Genomic DNA, 23637 nt, shown 5'->3' on the forward strand with positions numbered 1-23637 from the left:
CTTTACTTTCAACCTAGTTAAGATTTCATATGGTAAGAACAGAAAATTAATTCACCATTAAGTTGCCAATTCAAAATACAAATTGAGCTGCATAAGAGAAGAGATTAATTATGTCTAATTGCAGTGAAGTTCAGTAACAGAAGATGTTTATCTACTGATGCTACATGAAGTATCACAAATTCTATTATGTAGATAACTAAATCAAATCAGGTTTCATTTATTCAGTGGGATTTCTCAATTTAACAAACAGGAGAGAACTATCATCATAATAAGACAAAGAATGAAAGAAGGCAAAGACCACCACTTGAAAATGCATGGTACTCTTAATCCATGTTGTTGCCTTTCGTAAAGATCCCTTTAACTGATGCATCTGGATATACCAAAAGTACAACAGAGTTTGACCAATTTTTGCAAAAGAACAACATACCAAATAAAAATACTAGCTCAGCAACTTTGGTAAAAATACATTTAAACAAAAGAAACATTTAAAGGAAACATTTAAACAAAATATTAACAGTGAGCCAATCAGAAGGTGGCCTACTCTCATAATTTTTAATTACCACTCCTAAGTAAAGAACATATATGAATAAATTGTTTCAGGAATGGCTGGAATAGTAATGTCAGTATTTTGTCAGATTTGTACACCTCATCTCTCCTGATTTTCTTTAGCCCAAACAACCCCATTTTACTCACAGTAGGAATGACACAACCCCTGCTGTGTCATTTGCCTTTGGGGACAGCCAAAGCATTTTAGAAACAGCAAAAAGACTGTGTAAATAACTTCAGAGAAGAAACCAAGGTGGGTAAAAAAAGTATTACTTAGAATTTTTTGTCTGGTATCAGTTTGCAGGGATGGAGGAGGGAGTAACAATTAAAAAAAAGAGGAAATTTAAATCAGGATACAGTGAAATGACAGCACCTTAATTACGCTTAAAACCTAGAAAACAACATTCACAAGGGCTTAACAAGCAAACAATTATATAATTTTTCACAGAAATCTTCTTGGAAAAACTGTCTTGAAAATTAACTATCACTCCTTCACATTGCATAACCAATTACAATGACATTTTTCACTTAGAACAACCACATATTCTGTGGCAGAGAAATTCAATAGAAGAGTAATTTAATGTTTTGGACACCACTCATTTTGGGAAGCTATTTGTGAGCTGCAATAAGGAGTGCAAGGGAAACTAAATAAGCTTTTAGATCTAAAAGCCTTTCTTCAGGGAACCACATCAACATTTAAGAAAGAATACTGGAATACTGCAACAAAGGCTACAAGTTTGAAGAGTGATAATCAGCTAAGAAACAACACACAGTGGTCTGCAGAACCCAGTAAAAATTAAGAAGTTACAGGTTAAATAGAGTGTAATGCAGATAGAGCTCTGAAATAAGTAAGGGACTCTGAATTCATCTCTTGTGGGGAAGACCTGTGTAAGAAGCCAGTGAGCAAATGTTGCTGCTGAAACTGTACAGGAAATGGTCACACATTAATCAGTATGGACAATCCTCAGCGTGAGACTGAAGTTCAACTACTTGCAGAAATTGTCTGTACATCTTGCATACAATCAAGCACTTGATGACAATATAGGATGCATTTCTGGGTATGCATTTTTTTTGCATTTAAGAACCCTTAAACTTACTCAGCTTTAGGCAGACTCTACCAATACCTATCATCATATTCACATTATGCTAGAATTTTTATTTAACTTAACCACAAACCTATTTAGTAAAGTTACTGAACACTGAACCATGTGCATGAAAACTTCTAGCAACAAAGGAAACAAATTTACATAGACATGAAAACCAACAGTTAAAGACAGCAGAATGAGGAAAACCCTTCCTAAACAGGCAGAATTACCCTTTTTTTTTCGGGGTTATGTCTATCTGAGAGTCAAGCACGAGCCCAATGGTTTAAAGGAATTCAGAAACATGGATGCAGTTACAAGTATGTTCCACGTGTCCCTAAGCTAGAAAAGAGACAGTGAAAAGAAGCAGTCGATACCTGAACATACTGGGTGTACACCAGACCTGAAACCAGCCTCTACTATAACTGTGCTGGAATTATATATATGGAACTTCCATTATATATATGGAACTTAGGATGGATAAAGTAACAGTACATACAACATTAAACAAATTTTAAAAAATATTGTGTACTGGGGCTGGGGGAGAACAAACTTTCAAGAGAAGTCTCCAATAAATGGCTTGATGTCACTATTTGATGAAAATGGGCAATATCTAAAGTCTTCCACAACAATTCAACCCTAGAAAACAGAATAGTGTGTTCATCTGATCTAGAGTATAATGAATCATTTTCATATTGAAGAGAAATAATCTGTTATCTTTCTTGTGAGTCTCATCTAACAATCAATATGCTCAGTGATAATACTGCAGTGATAAAGATTCACATTTTTCCTAGTGGTCAGATATGGCATTTGTGGATATCTGATAGCAGGAGCACTCTCTAGTAGCATACTAGATTTACTCTCTAATAAATCCCCAAATTAGTTCAGAGACAATATCTGCTATTGGCAAAATTACCAAGAGCAAATGTGACACACATATATAATTGCCCAAAGTAATAGTGGATCTCTGTGGTATGAAACAGCAGTTCTTTAATTCTCTGCAGAGCAATGGAATCTTACTTACAACAGTACATTTTTAAAAACTGAAAGCAGCAGCTATTTATGCAAACAAAATCTAACCCCTTACAGAAGTATTTGCACGAGACAAAAAATTAGCACCACTGAAAAGACGAGAATCTGCACAGACACCAGATTATCAAGACTTTGGATTATCTCCACAGAGAAAATACATCACTTCCTAACAAAGTAGTATTACTAAATTAGGGATGAATTTCATTTAACAAATTATATTCAGCAGTCTATCACATCTAGAGTATGCCAGCATCTCTTCCCACACATACTGAGTTTCACAGAACTACATTAGCAAGAAATCAGTTTTCTGGAAACAGCATTTTATTCTTCTGATTCTGCATTACATCAAAACAAGCAGTACTTTCAAATTATAGAAATAACTTCCACCAAAAGACATTATGAAGATATTACTTGTAATAATATGTAACAATAAGCAGCTTAAAGCTATAACAAAAGCTTAAAAGCAAAAAAAATTAATAAGTGTTACTGGAGTTAGTCTGAGATTTCAGCTGTCTCTGACACAGTAGGATTATACTGCATATGGTCAAAATAGTCTGTCAGAATGGGACTACTTGTATTAACCTTATATATAAAAGGCTAGTAAGATAAAATAAAGAAAGTAAAAAAAATAGAATAATACAAAAAAAAAAAATCAACAGGTTTTAAAAGCTAGCAAACTAGCAAGGGAAAAGTTTTACTCAAAACTAAAACTGCAAAGAACCAGAATGGATAATTCAATATGCTATTTTTCTTCCTTAAAAGAGATGGGTTCACTAGGCTAGACAAACCTATTCTTACATAAGAGGAAAAAAATTCTTTAGAAACAATCTTCTTGTGGAAAGCTATTTCTACTTCTTTCTGGAAGGAAAAAAAAATGTAATAGGCAGGGAAAATGAATTGGCAGTTAAACAATAGGATGTATGAAAACAAACAAAAGCTCTACCTCCTCCTAACACAGTCTTACTCTTTCTCTAAAACCACGAAAAAAGGCTGAAGCAGAAAATTGTATGACAATGACCAGCAATGAACATCTGTTCCTCTGCACCCCTTCCACTCAGCAGTGCAATCAGAACTGCTGACAGCACTGGTATTTCTCACTTTTCTGGGCTACCTATATGAAGAAACTTACTGGGAGGATGGGTGTGATATAGGCATCACCCCTCTTCCAGCCAGACATTCCAGGATAAGATTGCAAAATTACTTCACATAAACCTAAATATGAATTATACAAGTGAGACTTTACAGCAGAACTCTAGAAAAGCAACTACTATATCAAATTTCTTCTCTTTAAAGCCTGAAACACTTAAACTGCTTTCAGTTTCTTGTATCCTGGCCAAATCAGAGTTTGTGCTGAAATTATACATTGAAGCATCTGTCTCAGACTGATATTCCCACCCTGCTGTCTCTCTTTGGAATTCTCAGTCAAAATAATTACTCATTTCTGTGCACAAATATGGAAATTATTTTAAACCCTTCTTGCTGCTTAAGACACATCAGACTGCTTCTTCAAGGTTTTCTTCCTCCATATTTTGGAGTAAGAAATTTGGATTTGGCATAGAGAAGAGTCTGCCTGAGAACAAAAATCCTGGTGGAGCTGTGATGAAGGCAGGCTGAGGGGAATGATAAATGGGAATGCACAGGTAAGGAGACCAGCTACATTGGCAAAATGAGTGGATGCTGCCTGGAGAAAGAGACACACAGAAATCCTGAGGAACTGCTAGAAGACAGAAAGAACATAACTGTGAATAAGGAAAACTGGAACTGGGAATAACTGGAAGGAACAGGCAGAATCTGTGATTTTTACCTAGTCCCAATTCACTTACATACATCACACAGCACTTATCCCAATTATCTGTCTCAAATACCTGGGACAACTCTGTCAACACAACTATTGTGGGACTATACTCTGAAATAAATCTACAAATAGGTCAGAGTTGAAAATATCATCTTTTCTTTTCAGATGGCTCCAGATAAATCAATTTTTCCTGTGGGTCATATTAAAGGACAATGTGCTGCAGCCCAAGTATGGGATCACATGGCCACAAGAGAAGGTGAAGATGTGAACTTTGGGAGGTGGTATACCACAGCCCCTTGGAACAAGAGACCACGTTCCACACGTCAACGCACCACCTGGTGTGCTCATCTTTAGCATGTTGTCTTAACAGAAAAATGCAAAAAATGATCATTTAATACAATTTGCTCTTGTCCTGAATAAAGACAGTGACTTTAGGCAAACACCCTTACTGAACCACCTACTTTACTAACTAATATTTAGTCAATAAAGTCATTACTGTCTGATACAATTAACTTATCAAGAAAATTGAAATCAGACTATCTAAATAACTTCCATGTCCCAATTAAAACAATTATGCTTAGCCTCACTTATTGGCCATCCCTCTATATCCTGATCACCACACCTACCCAATCCACTTTATCATCCTAGGTGAAAGTCCCACTCTAAATTATAATATGCCTTTTTCACGTTCATGTAAATTATAATATGCCTTTTTCAATTCAATTGCTAATTAGGTGTCCTGTTATCCAAGGAGTATCTCCTCTGCAGGATTACCAAAACACGTGACTAACATTTCTGAGATACACTAAATCACACAAGTTCTTGAAAAGCTCATTATAAAATTAATTACACTAACTTAATTACAGTAACCATTTGTCAAACTGTTACTCTAGGAGAAAACTCCAATAATATTTAATCTTTTAAACACAGAACAGAGTTTTATATAAATAGGAAAACTATTATTTATTCCCTGAAGAAGTTATTATTACAATATACAGAAAATATCTAGCATAAAAAGACATTGCTTTTCCCCATAGGTAGGCTGCAATTTTAAGAGTTCATCAAGTACTTAATAATCCTGCTAGCAGTTTACAGATGAAAAGCAACTTGATGGAGAAAATCAATGCTCCTATACTTTTTCTTAAAAGCCCCAGGATAAACCAGTTTGCTCATTTTTGTACAACATTACACTGGAAATTACTACTCTGTCTGATTTACTTTTGGAGCAGTGACTACAAACATGCTACCTACCTTATGAAGTAAACTGTAAAGGGCATATTGTATGAAATACTGTCGAGAACATTTTTATCCCTGATGATTTTCAGTCAAGGGCATGCATTTGAAATGCAACAATTAATACAGCTTTTTATATGCAAAATTACAGCATCAGCTCCATGAGCCTCACAAGGCTGATGCACAACTCAGAGCAGCACCACACACACAACACCAGGTGCCCTGCGTGGGCCGTGCTTTGAAGTGCTCCTACATCATACTAAGGCAAACATAAATCCAGACTTTGGAAAAGGGACACGTGAGGCACGCAACAGTTCCTGTAAAACATTTTCCGTGTTGTTTCAGAATTAAAATGCTTTTGTTCTAATTTTTTCTTTAAAATATAAAATACGCCCTCACTCCCCAAAGAAACAAAAACTGAGAAGGCTGTTTTTCCAGCTATCTACATTCATGAAAACTGTTTTAGCCACTTATTTTCTATCTGATAATGTTTTTGCCTCAATCTAAGCTTTTTCACCCATCTAGGGGATACACATTATTCTATAAGCAGATCAGCAATGGGCTGGCTCTGTAGTCCTAAACATGGCACCATTCTGCCTCACATCCCAACGCACCTTCAATGCTCTGAAAAATGTCATGTTCCTCCCTCTGGCCATCTCCAAACCTTAAGGATGGTGAAGCAAATTCCAATCCATACATGCACTGGCTAGACTGCTTGAAAACCATGTATAGCAGGTGGCTACTGGGCTCAAATCCCCCTTAAAAAGGGGGCTACAATTTTTGTGAAAGCTGCAAGATCTCTACAGCTCTGAGATGTTTACTCTCAGCTAAATTTAGGGGAGTTGCTAAGTTGGCCTAAGGATTCAAATATTACTTAGTGCCAACAGTAAACAAATAGAGGGACACCTAAACAGTTGATCTAAATCACACTCCAAATGCTGAAAATCTATTCTGGACAGACTAGGGGCAGGGAGGGCATGCAGAACTATCCCAAAATCCATGAAGAAAAAAAATGCAGTTTGTCACAGCTGTGCTGTGACCATGCTGTGTCTTCTCACCCAGTGCATTTTCATGCTTCCAGAATTACAGGCATCCCTTGGCACACCAGCTGATGCTGGGTGTATAATCATAGCACCAGTCACCACCAGCACACAGACCAGTTCTCACATGCAAGGGGCTAGGCAAAGTAACGGACAAGCTTATAAGCCAAGTATGCTTTAAACTTGAATTTAAACACAGTAGTAGCCTGTTACCATAGAATCACAGAATCATTTAGGCTGGAAAAGACCTTCAAGATCATTGTGTCCAATTGTAAATGACTTGCCTTATGTCACTTTTTGATTGGCAGTTATTTTTAAGAGCCTCAGCTCTTTTAAATGTGGCTGATTACAACTGACTTTGATATATTAATAAAATTGTATTACATCAAGTCATTTCTCTGGTGAACAGCCAGAGAAACATCTATTTTCTAAAGAAACTGTCTGAGGTGCTACAGCTGTTGACATGTTTCAGTACTGTACTCTATGCTAGAACCTCAATATTTTGGCAGTTCTCAAAATAGTGATCTGCAGTAAAAGGACCCATCCCTCCTTCTGCCTTCCATATAGGATGTTGTTTATTTTCATTGACTCATGCTGCAGTTTGGTCTAATACACAACACAACTGCTACAGCCATATTTAGCCATCCATGACAGCTTTGCAATGCAGCCTTTCAAAGCAGCTGTGAGCACGTTCCTGCTCTGCGAGCTGGACGTCAGCATCTACACCAAGAATGTGCCTTTCTCCCCAGAAGCACTTGAAGGCAAACAGAAATTTTCTCCCAACTCTCTTGGCATCCTGACAAAACTGCAGATATCAGCACTTGAAAATGTTTATTCTTAGATGCTTTCCCAATTCTGCTTTGTGGCTGACACTGAGCTTGTTAAGCAGAGAGGTTTCAATACACCTCTATAGCCTGACGTTCTCACTGTATGCTCAGGCTGTATTTATGTTTTCTGAGTAAGAAGACTGTTATGCATATTTCAGTCTGCTTGACTTGGGAGTTTCCACTGGCAAGTACTGAAGGTGTTTTAAGTGCATTATGAACTGTGGTTTTTAAAAGCTCTTAAAGGGGCAGTGAGCAGCTGCTTTCTGTTTTGCTGCTGTCCTGTCTTTAGGCACAGGAAACAAACCAGTGTGTAATATGAACACTACCACATACCCTCCCCTTTAATCACAGCACATCTACTGCTAATTGAGGCCTTTATTTAAAAAAAACCACTGACTTTATTGTAAGACTGTTCCCAGTTCAACAAGTACATTACTTTTTTCTAGATGCTACTGTTCATATCTAACTACTTCCAGATAGGATAGTTAGCCACAATTTCCTTGATTTAACAGTACCTTGGTAGCCTATTTACTTTTCTAGTCTAATATATGTAATTCAAATAGAACTATGACCACATCACATATAATTTAGTTTTACTTGATTGCCATTCTGCTTTTTTCTCTTGCTGTGCTCAGAAGGTCTTCGAGGGCCAGTACATTCACTGATAAACAATATGCTGCTTTTTATTTCCCACAATTTCTGTGCTCTGTCTGGCCTATGCTTACAGTACCAACTGGAAATACAAAGGAAGTTCTGTCTAGCCTACATTTAAAATTTCAGCCTTTTTGTTACTCTTATTTTCTCAGTATGAACATTTTTTTTCATTTGAATACTTTGTCATTAAATTTAATTAACTGCCAACATAATTGCCCTGTAAGAATGCAGGGAGTTGCTTGTTTTTTTCCTACAGGCTTTTACTCTTCCTGTGATCACTGACAAAGAACCTTTAGGCTTACTCCACTTTCATTTTTCACCTAGATACAAGCTTACTCATAAGTTCTGCGGTTCATACAGCCCTTGCACAGTAAAAATTCAGTATACTCTGATTCACACTTTCTTATCTTTCAAAGTCACAAATTTATTCCCTTGAAAGACTAAGCCAGGAGAGTACAACTTTTCCTATAGCACCACTACTCATCAGCTGTTTCTTTTCCAGGTATCTTATTAACGTGCTAAATATACATATTTGATAGATTTAAAATACATTTCAAAGCATTTCTAAGACTTTACACTGTTACTCTAAACCTACCATTAACCTGTCAACACACTGCTGAAATACAACTACAGTTTACCCTACACATGCTTTTCTTTTGGCTTCCTTTATTCAACTTTGTGATATAAGGAATACTCAGATATTCTGCTTTGAATTTATTGTTCTTCAGGGTTTTGTTTTGCAACACTCAGTTTACGACTTCTTGCAAGTACAAGAGACAATTTATTTCCAAAACTATGCTCAATATTCAAGTATAAAATGAAAGATTGCCTATGAAGTGAAAAATTCATTCTGATTCTATTACCCTGTCCCAGCAGATGAATACTTTATCAAGGGCTTTGTAAAGATCTCTCTTGATATTGAGATGTTGCACTACATTCACAGAGCAAAAGGGACGTACTTATTACTGCCTAAGCACATGAGCATATCTGTCACCTATGCACAGAGGCACTTGATTCCCTTTGCATGTTAATTGACTATTCACTTTCAAAACTTCTCCCTCATTAAATTTAAATGCAAATCAATTATGCTCAACATTATTAAACTTCAAGCCTCTTTTCTCACACAGAGCAAAGCCACACGTCTCTGCAGTCAGTACTTTGTCTCCAACAGCCGCGATAAGCAGATGGTTAGGCAAGAGCTGCTGTGTATAATGCCATTATAGCTTCCAAATATTTTTAGCTCAGAGTCCTCCTAAGTCATATGTGATATCTATCTATTTTCTAGACTTCAGTGAATTTCTCTTCCATGTATTTTCCTTGTCTTCCCTTGAGCTCCCATAAATTTTTAGCCTTCAGGCTATCCCACTGATGTTTTTGTAAAAAGAGAATTCTGTATTTTCATTTTTACAAATGGGTATAAAGACCTGGAAGAAAAGCAAGGGCAAGGTTAGATAGCCAATGCAACTCTCACAGCAACTTCATTTTAACTCTTTCTCCATTCTGCCTTCAACTTTTCTGTTTTGTCTTTTTTTACTGGCAGAATAAATTTTTTGTGGTTTATCCAGAGCTTCCCCTTCTACTTCAGTTTTTCTGACTTTCCTTAAGAAACATTTTCTCAAGGTTAGAAAAAAAAAAGCCTCATGGTATTATTAATGATGCATAAAGCATGCCTTTGCAACTGTAACGTCATGCATCCTGCAAATACATACACTGAGCTCTAGTAATAAAGGTGCATGTTTGCAGTTGTATCTACCCTAATAAAACACATGAAACTTCAAGGCTTTAAACAGCATTTTGCCTCTTCTCATTTTAGTTTTCTAAAAACAGAAGTAGTTTTTTACAGATTTGACTTTCATCTTTTGTCTCAACACAATAGGATTCATGACCACGGTAGTATTTAATAGACTTTATACTTCATCAGTTATTAATTCAATAATTCAGGGCAAACTCTGACCACATTTTAGTAGAATAGCAATTAGAACATTTACCTTTTATATAAAAGTACATATCTGGTTATGGTATCTAAAATTCTCAATAGTATCTATTTCCAGAAATAAAAAGGAGACACTAATTTTACCATTCCTTGCAATTATCCTGTAACATCAGGTTAAAGGACTGAAGAAACATTAAAAGGCTGTTCAAGTTCCAGGTTCAGCCACTAGAGAATTTCTTGAAGCACAAGAAAAAAAGGAAAAAAAAGAGGTACCTTCAGCACATTTTATCACAGATTCAGGAAGCAGGAAGAAGCTGCCAGAAGGTGGGTCAGAGAGTGTGAATTATGCAGCTTCCACACCTATCCTGAGCAAACAGGAGCAGATTGCCAGGGTTCAGACACTTCTCTAAATGGCCAATCCATCAGAGCAGTAAAAAACCTGCACTTGCAGTTAAATTCTTCTTTACTGCTTTGTCTCTGAGCTGCACGCCAGGATTGCTCACATAGTGTATCAAATGACAACACATTTAGAAACTTCTCATTTGGAGGAATTAGATAAAGCTTAGACTAAACGGTTATATTATTTACTATGGGCTTAGATACCAAACACACAAATACAATACAAAATTGCTTCTTTCCTACTTTATCCCTCCAAAACCTTCAGCTACAGAGACAGGATTACTCTAAATGTTTATGTCTTACAAGACCAAGACCAGTATGATCAGTAGCTTTCTGAATATGCTAGAGATACAGTTTGGAATCTTTACAGTATGAATTTGAAAATCATCAATAAAAGCGGTTACAAAGTTAGAAATCATAATGGTTTGCTTTTGCACATTTACATTTTTAGAGTAAAGATATCAGGCAGAAGGCTTTATATATAGTTCTTTTTAATAATAAATAACTTACAGTTTGCCAGCGATGGCCTAAAAAAATTAAGGCACAGTTTTTACAAAGTATTCTAAGGAATTTAACAGCACTATAGCAAAACAAGTGCTGTGCTTATTCCTTAGTACCTCTGAAGAGCTGACATGAAATATTAAGTGAGGATTAACTTGACAAATGTAGTTTATATACCATTCATAAAACTTGTTAACCTTTTAAAAATATTATAGGAAAAAAAAGCCCAACCCTGATTGCAAGTTATCTGGGAGAACATCTAAAACTTCTGTAAAAAAATACAAAATTATTCAGCTGTGAACAACTGTATTACTCACAGCACAATGCTGTAGCCATAAAAGAAGAAAAATAAATACAGTAAGAATATATCTCCTACGCAGCCTTTGCTGTATCTTGAACACACAAAGCCCTCATAACTCAGTGATATATTATCTCTCCTAGGGCAAGAAGCAATTAAACACATTCCTTCCTTGAGAACAGTTGGAAAAAAAACCCTACAGAAAACTCTCATACATTAAAAAATTAAGTTTCACAGTATCTGAGAATATACCTTTGCTGTAGGATCCTAGAATTAATGGTTACTTTATCTGCTTAATCTCCTTGGTGTTCTGCATAAAGAAGCTATCCCAAATTTTGATTATTCTTACTGCCCTTTTCTGTATTAAGTCTAGCAGACAGATCAGTGTGGGATAATCATATTCAAAGCATGGCCTATGTATCTCATAGATTTTTACCACAGAATAGTTAATATTTTATGTCATGACCCCTTTCTATTAATACTCAACTCTATTTACTTTATTTGACACCTAGTGAAAATTAAATTGATGGCTTTACAGAAATGTCTATCAGAAGACTTTCCTGAGCACTAATGGCTGATTTCAAGTCAGGGTTGGGCTTTTTTGCATTAAAAAAAGCTTATTTTTATTCTTATGCATTACTTCACATTCCTAACAATGAGTTTCTATTTTAATACCCATTTGCTCAGTTTATTGAGATTCTTCTGACTCAAGATAGTGGTGAAATAAAGAGTCATTAGATTCATATCACCACTAGACTAGAGGATAGGGCTTTTTCTGCAATCAATAAAATAATTTTATTGAAATATCACTATCAGTATTTATCAAAATTGAAATGATCATCTTCTAAAACTCTGTCTATTTTGACTTAAAATGCCCCTCTTAAGTCACATGCCAGCTAAGGTGGGCACTGTTTCCCTTCTGAGTTCTGCATGCATACAGTTTGGATTATCCTTGCTCAATTGAGGAAAACATTAAAACTCTTTTTATTTATTGCTCTAAGTGATAAGAAAGGAGCAACTCTGCAATGTATGTGCATTTCAACAGCCACTATGGAAATAAAAATGTGAATCCATGTGTGAGATAACAGAATCATAACTAAAAATACGTTGGCAATATGTATAAATAAAATACGTCCAGGGGCCTATGTCAAAGGTTACCCATTTAGATACTTCCCAAAAGAGCATTTCCTTCTTTATTGTTTTGTCCAAGACACCACTTTCCCTCCACCTTCCTATCACAGCAATCAAAACCACACCCATCAACATTCCCACTCCTTTATAACAGGGTGGATTCACAGACTGGTGGTGAGCCTTCAATCATTCTCTCTTTAATTTTGCAACAAGACTTCCCAGGTGAGGTGCCATTTGCCATTAAGTGATTTAATCTACAAAAAGAAGCAATCCCACCCCCCTGTAACTCAGGCACATCATTTCTATTTTTCCCATGCATTTGTTTTTGTATTCAATCCGACCTCACAGTGAGCTGATTTGGAAATCACAAGTCCTTACAAAAGAGTTATTTTTTTTCTAGTTTAACTTCCTAGACAGGCTCACTGTAATGGTGAAATAAGGACAGGTGCCAGTGGAAAACAGGGCCCACGACTTTGCATTTGGTGACAGCCAGTCTCTGGATCAGGTTTGCTGTAACGTGAAGCCCTTCTCTCAGGCTCTCCCTTATGCTTTGCAAGCCTAAGCAGCACAGGTACTCCTCTTATCTTGGAACTCTAAACTTGCATGCTGAGGATAGAAGTGTTTTCTAACTGATGCACAGGAACTAATTCCAGCAGGTTATTGTTTCCATCTATATACAGTGCCCAGCTATAACTTGTATTATTCTTGAATTGTGAATGCTGTGGAAACATTTTTCATGTCTGTTTCCACACAGCAGAGGTCACAGCATTGTGTTTTACTCTATTTTCATTTTGGTTAACTGTTCACTTTAATATAAGTCTGTTAAAATTCTATTGAAAGCTTAACTGAAATCCAGCTGATGCAAGTCTTCACTAACAGAATCAGAAGCACAAAGAGAGGCATCTGAGGGGGAAAAAAAATCCCTGCAAACTTTTTGTATTCTTATTTGTTACTGATTCAAACTCCTGGGCTCTTTTTGACATTTCATCATGAAAAATATGGTCAGTGAAGGTCAAAAAAGCAACAGTTGTTCACACTTCAAAAGAAGCTAATTTCTAAGTATTAGAAAAGCAAACTTTCCTTTCAAGGCAGTTCCAGGAGTGAACCAAGCAGAGAAGCCAGGCTACAACCCACACAAAGAAGGGAACATTTAAAGAAGAGAAGCAAACAGAACTTAAACTGGAGCTCATGCCATGTCTGCAAATCAGGCCTGCTGACAGAACAGACAGGATGAGAAGAAACGTCCACATGATTATTTGGTACAAGTCATATAACAAAGCTGTAGTGACACATGAATCAAAACTGAAAATGGTACCAAGAATATCACACAGTAAGCTTCTCCAGAGCTCTCCTATTTCTCACAATCTCCTGACTTTCTGGGATGGTTTCCTCGAGGGAATTTCTTTGGCCAAGTAAATACAGACATACAACAATCTAAAAAGCTTTTTTAAAGGGTAGCTGATCTAACTGCAACTAATTCAATTATGAGAATCACCCTAAAAGCAGAACACAAAGGTCTGATCACCAGAGTTACCTCTCAAGTGGAAAATCAATGAGACATGACTCACACTGGATAAAATGACAGTAACTGGCCTGCTTCTACCTCCAGAACCCAAAACAGAGGCAAAACATTCTCTCTCTATATTCAGAATTCTGATCAAAGGAAAAAACAACCCTTCATGTAACATGTGAATTTCCAATAAAACTGCTTCTGGGTTGGAATTAACCAGAGATATTTTCAGATCATGAGAGATGTAACTGAGATTCATCAATATTTAGAAGAATTTGTTACCTGTATTGTTGGTGAGGGTTTGTTTTGTGGGTTTGTTTTTGGGTTGTTTTTTTTTGAGGTGCAGTCAGAACAACAATAAAAGACTGCATATCAAGATCTTAACAGCAACAAATCTGCTCCTGTACACTTGTATAATCTGAATGGTCCTGACAGCAAACTGTACTCCAAAAAGCAATCCATTTATGAGAATAGTGGATTCTCAAGGATTTGCAAAATTCACTTTGGTTCAACAATTCAGACCGCCAAAATACATGTCAAGAAATCTGAAAAAGACAGATTTCACTTTGAGATGGGGGATGTGTGGGAAGCTTTATTTGCACTAGGACATCATAGAAGGAGTGAATGTTTCTCATTGTCCTTTTCAGCACTGGCTGTCAGATAGCAGAAATGTGAAGAACCTTTTCCATCTGAAGTATTTTAGGAATCCTCTTAACAAAGGATCACTGAATTCCCATGATCCAGAAAAACTCTCTCCTGACCTCACTTAAGAGAAATTATGTAACCACACTATTCTGTTAGAAACCACTTCCTCACAGGTGCATTTAAAATTATCCACACACATGGAAAGTAATTGCACTATAGCAGCCTCTACAAGAATACTGTCAGTCTTTCTGCTTTTTTTAGAATGCACTGAATATAGCAGAATTTCCAGAAAACTGATGCAATAAACATCACGATTCTGCTGAAAATAAAACACTAGTTAAAAAAAAAAAAAAAAAAAAAAAAAAAAAACAACAAAAAAAAAAACCATAAGCTATACTGGCTTCTCATTTTGCCTATTTTCCCAAGGTTAAATAAATAAATAAACACAACCAGAAATGTTGACAAGTGAGGACTGAGAAGACCTGATAGCATCTAGTTAGCTTTCTTTTTCCTGAAGTCTAGCTTTTAAGGAAACCCCCAAAGGACAGTGCTGGCAGCATAGCAAGGCACAGAAATATTGTCAAATCTTTTCAAGTGACAATTAGACAGATTAGTTACTAACAAAAGCAATATAATAATGTATCCCTAACCAGTAAAACTTGCTGCTAGTTGTACTCTGACTTTTAGAGACATGTACATAGGAAGCACAAGTAAATGGAAAGAAGGTAATGGGTGGAAAGAAAACATGTATTAATATATGCTAATTTCAAAATTATTAATAAGATAAAATTTTTGAAGGTGCCAATTATTTTTTACATTGGAAGTAGGAAAATAACCAGAAGCAAACAAACCATGGCACCTGCTGAAATGTTAACACCTTTCTACTCTAAATCTTTAGTCAGTCACCACCTATACACCGCTCCAGTCAACTCTGCAGGAACTGCTGCTCCAAACTCCAGGTTAAAGCAGCCTTTTCCAGGCAGTTCTGTCTGACAACTTCAATTCAGTTCCAACTCTTCAGGTGGAGCTTAGGGAACAGGTGCATCTGCCTCTGCCTAAGACTTAAGCCTTTATGCCCTTACTACATGAGATACCATGATCCCTTTATATTAGGCTACAAAAAAAGCCTTTGTACTGCAGTGATACATAGAAGGAAAATCCCTGGATGACTTAAAGTACTTGAGAAAGGGAACAAATTCCTTTTCTGACATCAGTCTAATATGGTGAACAGTGTTTGCATTCTTCCTTTATTGATTTCCAGGTTTATATAAGCAAACACTACACCAGGTTCAAAACCCTGTCAGTTAGCAACACTTTGTTTCCTGATGGTTCAGTCACAATTTCTCATCAATTATAGCAAAGATAATGCTGATAGTCTGTGCAGTGGAAGTACACATTAATCCACATAACTGGTGAGAGGGAAAAATGTACTAGAAGTCTAATTACAATTGACTACAATTTTCAATAATAGATTGAAAGCATCATTTTATGTACATCCCCTGCACTCTCTTTAAATTGCTGCGAATGTGACATTTGTTTCCCTAATTCCAGAGCATAGACATATGTGACACAAAGTCTATCCCTTCACTTGCTCTTAACCCTGAGGCAACTTTGTCAAATTTCAAAAATCAGAAATGCTTGAACAAGGTCACATGAGATATAGGCACTTGATTTTGAATAGAAAAAATGCTGAATAAGGCATTAAACTGAATTTAGTTCAAAAAGCTCTATCAAATTGTTCAGTACTTTTAACTCTAAAAAGCTTTAACTCATTTGTATCAAGGTTAGCTCTTCCAGTTAAATATTTTTAAATCACCCCAAAAGAGTCCCAAAGGAGAAATTTTTGTATGAAATTAGTATATGTAATAGACAGGATACATTTCTGTTCAAGTTTATTTATACCATAGCAATGTGCATAAAAGGCTGAAATCTATTCCTAATACAGGGAACACGAAGCGATTTTAAATAACAATATATTTATAGAACAAACCCTTCAGGAACCTTAAGGCTTTATCAGTGGTGATTAACCCTCAACATACGTGTCTCAGATATGAACTGTAATCTCGATTTTATAGAGAGGTGAAGCTGCATGGTGCACTCTGTTTCAGAGCCTGGAATGCACCTGACTCCCTGGCTCATCAGAATTTATCTTCTGAGCTTTCTCTTGAATGAAGTCTTCTGAAAGACTTTGACTCTAGCTCGGTTTCTTTCTTTTGGATCACTAAAACCACCTAAAGGCAAGTCAAAGATATTAAATCTACCATGAAGACTCTATTAAAGTTACCTTCAATATTACATTACAGATGGCTTTAATAAATACTTTATAAAAACCCTTTAATGAATATATTTGATAGAGGGTTTTTTACGAAATCTTACAACTGTTACATGACTAATTTTTTCTCCACTGTGCTGTTTTGTGGTTTTACTCTTTTAAATCATGGCCAGCAATATTACAAAAATCTAAAAATGACAAGAGATCTAATGTTAAAAAGTCATTTTACCTCCTAGGCCAAGGACAGAAAACTACACCTCAATCACCTCTAAAAGGAGGTTATTTAACCTTTTCTAGAGCACTTTCAGCAATAGATATCCCATTACTTCCCTCAGATATATAACCCTGTGATTATCTGTCCTGGACAGATAATCTTTCCTGGAGCTGGAAGTTTTCCCTGACATCAAAATCTCTTTTTATGCTCCTCAGGACTATTATTTCTTATCCCACCTAGAGAGAACAGTTTATTATATTATTCTCTGTTGCAAACTTTACCACATTTGAAGCCTATTATTATGTCTCCCCGTCTCTGCAAAAGACTAAAAAAGTACAATTCTTTCAGTCCTTCCTTAAAGGTCATTATTGCAACTCTTCCCTAAATACTCTCAGCTGGTCCAAATCTGTTGGAAGCAGAGTAACAAGAAGAGAGACACTGCATTATCTGAGTCCTTACACTGAGTACTGCAGAGCAACTTCCCTCTCACATGCAACAATCCTGTTCATAAATCCCAGTGAGATCCTGGCTTTCACAGAATTGTCACAACTCCACTGTGTTCATTTTGTGATACAGCTGCTTATTTACAGAACTGTTGCCCAGCCAAGTGTTTCTCATATTTAAATTTACTATTTCTACTCGAAGTACTGTTTTGTGTTTCTCTTTATTGAAGTGCATCCCATATAGTTCAAGTCACTAATCCAGTTTTCCAAGACTATTTCACACTAATGCTCATATTCACTCCCAGATTTGTCCTATCCAGGCAATTAGCAAATCTGCTTTGTTCTATCACCCGGGCCACAAAACAAATAAACAGGAATAAATTCAGAAAATACAACTGCACAAGACACACCCATGCCTTCAATCTCAAATGTTCTTAAAACATTTATTTAATTAGTAATTAAGCAGCATGGCAGAACTTCTCTGACAGTATCTATCCTTGGTGTTTCTAGATTCCTTGGCTGTGGAGATAACATTCCTAACTTCAACACTACTGAACAGGCAGAGTATGTTTCAAACACAAACATACACAGGAGGCTCTGTCACTCTCCTCCCTCTGTAAATCATTTCTATGTGGCACAGTAACCCAGTTGTACAACTCCTCCAATCTGGGCTCCCTGTTTTTCCTTCCTAAACTAGAGATACTTCAGAGACACTTCAACTCACACAAAAACCCCTGCACCACTAGCTCTGAAAAATTCAGCTCTCATGTACATATATAGATGCTAATAAAACTAAAACAAATAACAAAAAGCAGGATGTTATCATTTATGTACCAAAAGGCAAACTTTCCCCTCTTTCAAATTTTCTAACTGAAGTGTTTTAAACAAAATTAGAATTATCCTTTTTAAGAAAAAAAATCAGCTACTTCTCATGACAAGAGACTATTAAAATCCCACTTCTTTACTTACTTTACATATAAAGATGAGCTTTTATACTTCTTACTGATACTTTGTCAATACAAATGCAACCCCCAATAAAAACGAATATTTGTGTTTAAATATTGTATTTAAATCTGAACTACTAAAAATATCTTTAAAATCTTGGACAATCAAATTGTCTATCTTGCCAACATTCATATTCCTTTGTCCTGTGATGAGGTTCAAAAGACCAGAAAAACTGGAGAGCAGTTAACAGCAATCTAAAACAGTGCTACAAGGAGAATCAACTCTTTTCTGTAGCAACAAGAGACAAAGCAATCAGCTGTATGCAAAGCAAAAATACTGAAATTCAGGATCACGTAAAACTTTAACCACGGACGGATGGAGCTGCTGAAACAAGCAACACAAGGAGGAACGCTGTGATCAGAGGGAATGATCCCAGTACACTTCCAAAGGGCAGGGCATTGGACTCACTGAGCTTTATGTATTTCTATGTTTAACTGAATTCATTATAAGCATCAAAACAATAAAGTAACTTTAAAGAACAGTTACTGTAAATTAAGCTACTAAGCTTTTGGATGGAAGATATAACCAATTACTTGTATAAGGGAAAGCAATTAAATCCAAACTGTTAACAAATACTCAAGTTTTGAACACAAACCATATAAATTATTAACCTACTACCTACAAACCCTAAGTATTTTGATTACAAAGCTGCACTCCGTAAGGGAATCTTTTTTAAGGTCTTTTTGTTTGAAACACAAGTGTCCAATAAGAACACACCATTTAATGTTCAGCTCTGCACTTCTGAAGTGCCTTTTCAAGTTACTCAAACAGAAAGAAGGTTTTCTGAAAACTGAAATTACCAGGATGGTTCTAAAACCACAGCAGTTTTTCAACCACAAACCATATTTACAGTGTTCTTAACACTGGAACAATATACCCTTAAGTGTTAGAGTAAAATTTACCAGGAACAAATTCTTATCAGCAGCAACTTGACTTACAGCAAAGAACACTTAATTTGGAAACTAAAAAAAAAAAAAAAAAAAAAAAAAAAAAAATAAACCCTCACTGCATAAGTGAGAAAGTTTCTCAGTTTCTGCAACTTCATTCACGCCTACAGAAGTGGCAGAATTTTTCTTCTTCAAGGTTTTTAAGGACAAGGTCTACAAATATCTGTCTGGAATAATCAGTTTTAAACCAACCTGAGAGAAAGGTCCTACAGTACTGCATTTCTGGAACTGTGAGTGCAATCTATATATGGATCCAAGTGCCAAATACTTGATTAATAAATTCCCTCTTGCAAATTTGACCAGAGAGACCTGTATCATCAGTTCCCACACAATGCAAAGACTTTGGGAAAACTAAAACAAAGCAAACCTCAATAGATTAGAGATCTTAAAGAGGGACTTGGAAATGTGAAAGGTAATTTAAAAGAAGAAAAAAAAACCAGAACAAGAAAAAAAGCACAACTGGAAGCAGGGCAGACTGCAAAGACTTTGTTCCAGCTTCCCCAGTACTTTTAGAAACGTTAAGAACACATTTCTTATTTCCCTTATGGTAAAAGAGCAGAGTATAACTCTTTCCACTTTTTATCAACCACACAACTATTATTGATCAGAAGTCAGCCTAAGTACCTAAAATTATCTGCAAGAACCAGACACAGACAAATGGACCAAAAAACCCCAACCAACCCACCAACCAAAAAAACCCCACAAGAACTTCAAGTCTCCTGGAAATAATGGGAGTGTAAAACCTTCATTCTGTATGAGACTAAGGACAGCCTATCTCACTATGTAATCTCACTACACAAGTATGTTAGAAACACTGATAAACATCAGAGCAGTCACATGCTGTTCAGCTGTAGAACAAAAGCCCTTATTAGGACACATTCCCAAATTCTGTGAAATAAAGATCTAGTTATTTTTGCACGTTAAATCCATAATAGTACCAAGCCACAGAATCCTAATTGCTATTTGTCTTTTTCCAGAAATGAGACAAGACATATGATTGTGCTCCATCACTAAATACCTCAATAACTAAGCTATTTAATACAGCCTCTCACTTAGCAGTTATATACTTGGAGTATGCAAGGCAAAGGAAAAATCATTTCACTTAACAGTGGTACAACTGAGAATTGCAACAACTACCCATGAAAGACTAAACAACCAGAAACATAAACTATCAGCAGTGTTTAATATAAGGTCATTTGCTGCTGCTCCTTACTGACACATATGATTGCACTGTAACACTCCTTCACAAAAAGCCTTCAAATTCAAGCCTGTAGATTCAAAGCATAGAATATTTTATGGAATAAACATGACAGTGCTGGAAAAAGCCTGAAACCAAAGTTGTTTAGGTTCTTAATGACTTGCTAGAAGTCACATGTCAAACTGACTTAACTGCTAAGCCCTTCTAAGCCCTTCTAAGGTAATGGGCAGTTTCTTCAGCATGACAATTCAGAATGACAATTTTCACCTGATAGTTATTTTTTAACATTTTTCTCACATGCTCTATAAAGAGATGCCTTTTTCTCCCCTGATGTTTAACACATACCATGCTTTTTTTCCCCCTACACTTTTTTCCACTTCTGATTAAGCAAATAGTACTACCATTAATGCAAAAGACAGTACAGTAAGATTAAAAGATGCTTGAAAACAAACCATAATAGTACCTTGTCAACTTCTTTTCTCAGAAGTTACACCTGCTTATGTGAAGAATCATATTTTCCTAATCCCAAACCTACCAATCCCTACTAGATGACCAGTCCTTGGGGCAGCTAGGATGGGAAGCTAGTATCTAACCACAGGTTAGAAATACACCCGAAAAGCATATTCTTAAGAGGTTGCACAAGTCAGTATTTGATGTAAAATACAGGGTATATGTAGAGCTTCACTTAAAAGCCTCAGTAAACAATCACTACGTAGTGATTAGTACAGTATAATGACTATCAATGGAAAACATGGAAATATATGTACAACCACGGAAGAACTACTAGATTTTTTTTAATAATAATTGGAAGCATATTTACAAAGTAAAATTTGGAGCATCAAAGCTTAAAAAACACATTATTTTTAAAAAATGTAGTCTCTGTAATGTTTTAGCCTAGAACCAGATTAGCAAGATACTCCAAGACTACAAAACCTGCCAATGTTACTGGATAAAAACAAGGACAGAATACAAAACACCATAAGGAAGAAGAAGAACCATATGCTCTCCCTTAAAAGGGAGAGCATGTCTCCCTTAGGAGACAAAGGGAATATTGCTGAGCTGGGACACTTGGATACGGCGGGAATAGTTTTTCTAAACACAAGAGAAGACAGAACTGTATGTTGCAAGTTTGTGCTGTAACGGGACATATATCATAGCCTCCATCGAGAGCAGACTTCGGATGTTACACAGCTCCCTTTCGGACCCCTGCGTCCTTAACCATCAGCACCGCTGTCCCTGCGGGGCAGGCGCCGCTTGGGCCGCCCAGCAGAAACCCGGCCGAGAGCGGAGGCACAGCCCGGGCCAGGGCTGCAGGGCAGGCCGAGCGGCGGGACACCGCCGGGGCCCGCGGCCGCAGGGCGGCCGAGGAAGGGCCCGGGAGCTCCGGCTGTGAACGCGGACCGGCGGCCACGAGCGCCGCACGGCCGGGGCAGCGCCGGGAACTCGGGGGCGGCACAGCGGGGGCGGCCCAAGGGGCTCTGCGGGCGTGCCGGCCCCGGGAACGCGGACGGGGGCGGAGCGGCGCGGGGGAAGCGGCGGGACGGGGAGAGCCCGAAGCGGGGGAGGGAAGGGGGGCGGCCGCGGGGCAGGCACGGGGTGATGTGAGGTGAGGCGGGGCAGGGCCGGCGCGGGGGGAGGAGGCGGAGGCGTCGCGGAGCCGGGGGCGCTCCCCGGGGCGCGCGCCCCGCCCGCTCCCGAGCGCCCGTTCCCCGGCGGGAGGGGCGGCGGGTCCCGGTCCCGCCCCCGGCCCGGTACCATTACCCAGCGCGCCCAGCGCCGCCGCCATCCCGCACCCGGCCCGCTCCCGCGGGAGCCGCGCGACCTCGCGAGACTTCCCGCCTTCCTTCCCCGCCCGCCCCCGCCTCCCGCGGCCCGGCCCGCGCGCGCGCGCACAGTGCCCGCGCGTGGCTCAGACACAACATGGCGCCCGCGGCGCCGCGCACGTGCCCCGGGGCCGCCGCGCCGGGCGCGCGCACACGTAAAGCCGGGGGGAGGCGGAGCCGCCGCGCACGCGCAGGAGGCGCCACCGCGGGCCAGCTGATTCGAACGGGGCGCGCGAGCCGCCACCTCCTCCCCGCACGCGCTGGTCACGTGGGGGCTTCCCCCGCTCGCTCCCTCCTCCTCCTTCCCCCTCCCCTCGCGGGTCCCGAACTCGCCGCCGCCCGGGCCCCCCCCTCCCCCGCCACCCCCTTCCCCCGGGGCCGGGCCGGGCCCTCACCTGGCGCCCGCTCCTCGGCGAGGCCGGGCCGCGCAGCTCCGCGCGCCGCTCGCTCTCTCCGTGCCGCCCGCACCAGGCGGCGGCTCCGCACAGCGCCTGCTCCCCTCAGCGCGGCGGCGGCTCCTTCCGCTTCCTTCCCCTCCTCCCCGCGCTGCGGCGGGACCCGCTCCCTGCAGCTCCCCCTGCCGGCGGAGCGCGGCGGCGGCGCGGCCGGGAGCGCAGCGCGGCCGGGCAGGTGTCTGTCTGTTCTGTCTGTCTGTCTGTCTGCCGGGAGCCCCGAGGGACGGGGACAGCTCCGCCCGCGCGGGCGGCGGCAGCGGGACGGCGGGCGGCTCTGGGCGCCCCGGCCCAGCCGCCGGCAGCGCGGGCACGCTCCAGGGCTGCTGTGCCGGGAAGGGACGGGGAGCGCGGCTCGGGGGCAGCGCTCTGTTGCCTGGAGGTGATCGTGCCCCCACTGCCAGCTTCGTGCCCCCAAAGCGGGGCTGTTCGGTTCGCAGCTCCTGAGCAATTTCCAGCGCTGTCTGCCGACTGAGCTCAAGCTGTGCCGCAAGAACAGGCTCCGTGGGGTACTCCAGCCCTCTGGATTATGACTAAAAATTAATCGATGTGGTTTCAAATTTCTTACTGTGGTGCTGCTTGGTTCTCAGCTCACCGGGGGTGTGCGATCACCAAGAGTTACTACTACCTACCGCCCACCGCCTGCTCTAATACATC

At 39.1% G+C, this 23637-nt stretch overlaps 1 protein-coding gene across 3 annotated transcripts in view; it reads right to left on the reverse strand.

Annotated features, from left to right (window-relative positions):
- The window catches only part of ZZZ3 (zinc finger ZZ-type containing 3), a 56710-nt gene extending 33729 nt beyond the window's left edge, over nucleotides 1–22981 (reverse strand). For all 3 annotated transcript variants that reach the window (XM_053950182.1, XM_053950183.1, XM_053950181.1), the window contains exon 1: nucleotides 22924–22981. The gene's annotated coding sequence lies outside the window, so the exon portion shown is untranslated. The remainder of the gene's footprint in view (nucleotides 1–22923) is intronic.
- Nucleotides 22982–23637: the final 656 nt, after the last annotated feature.

This window comes from Vidua chalybeata, chromosome 9 (assembly GCF_026979565.1).
Source record: "Vidua chalybeata isolate OUT-0048 chromosome 9, bVidCha1 merged haplotype, whole genome shotgun sequence".
NCBI lineage: Eukaryota > Metazoa > Chordata > Aves > Passeriformes > Viduidae > Vidua > Vidua chalybeata.